This window comes from Phacochoerus africanus, chromosome 14, assembly GCF_016906955.1.
Source record: "Phacochoerus africanus isolate WHEZ1 chromosome 14, ROS_Pafr_v1, whole genome shotgun sequence".
Taxonomy (NCBI): domain Eukaryota; kingdom Metazoa; phylum Chordata; class Mammalia; order Artiodactyla; family Suidae; genus Phacochoerus; species Phacochoerus africanus.
This window is the reverse complement of record NC_062557.1, coordinates 30,843,032-30,843,625: the sequence shown is the minus strand read 5'-3', so window position 1 is coordinate 30,843,625 and position 594 is coordinate 30,843,032.

Below are 594 nucleotides of genomic sequence, written 5' to 3'. Positions count from 1 at the left end.
AAAAGACCAAAAAAAAAAAAAAAAAGGGAACCTAGTCTCATTGCTTGGCCACACTGAATACAAACAATCTGAAGACAAATAAGCCACCTGGGTGTGGATGGATTTGTAGAATAATAGATGTTGTTACCGCAGTTAATGACAACATAGTCACCCCTTCAAGGTGGTGTATAATGGTGTCACTGACTTCCCATTTCTCTATATCCTTTTTGTAAATACTCAATAAAACTAGATGTGAGGTGCAATTTATCAAAGACTTTGTAATCTAAAATCAATATTTAGAGTTATGAGAATCTGCTTAGATTGGCTAAGCTTTCCTTCACTGCTCCAATTGTGTTAACTTCTGCTTTTGCAATTAGATGGCATTTAATAAAGGGAATGGGCTGTTGAACACAGTGTCGCATTCCTTTATCATTTGTTTCTCAGTACTTCCATGAAAACCACAGAAGAGGACTCCAGTGAGAGGTGAACAACTTGTAATCTAATCTGCACACTCAGAAACTTTTTATCTGCATCTCTCTTCACATGCAATACTGTCTCTTATAAAGAGGCAATATCTTAGAAGGCCAGGGCTATAGAGGTAAAAATTTTCATGAA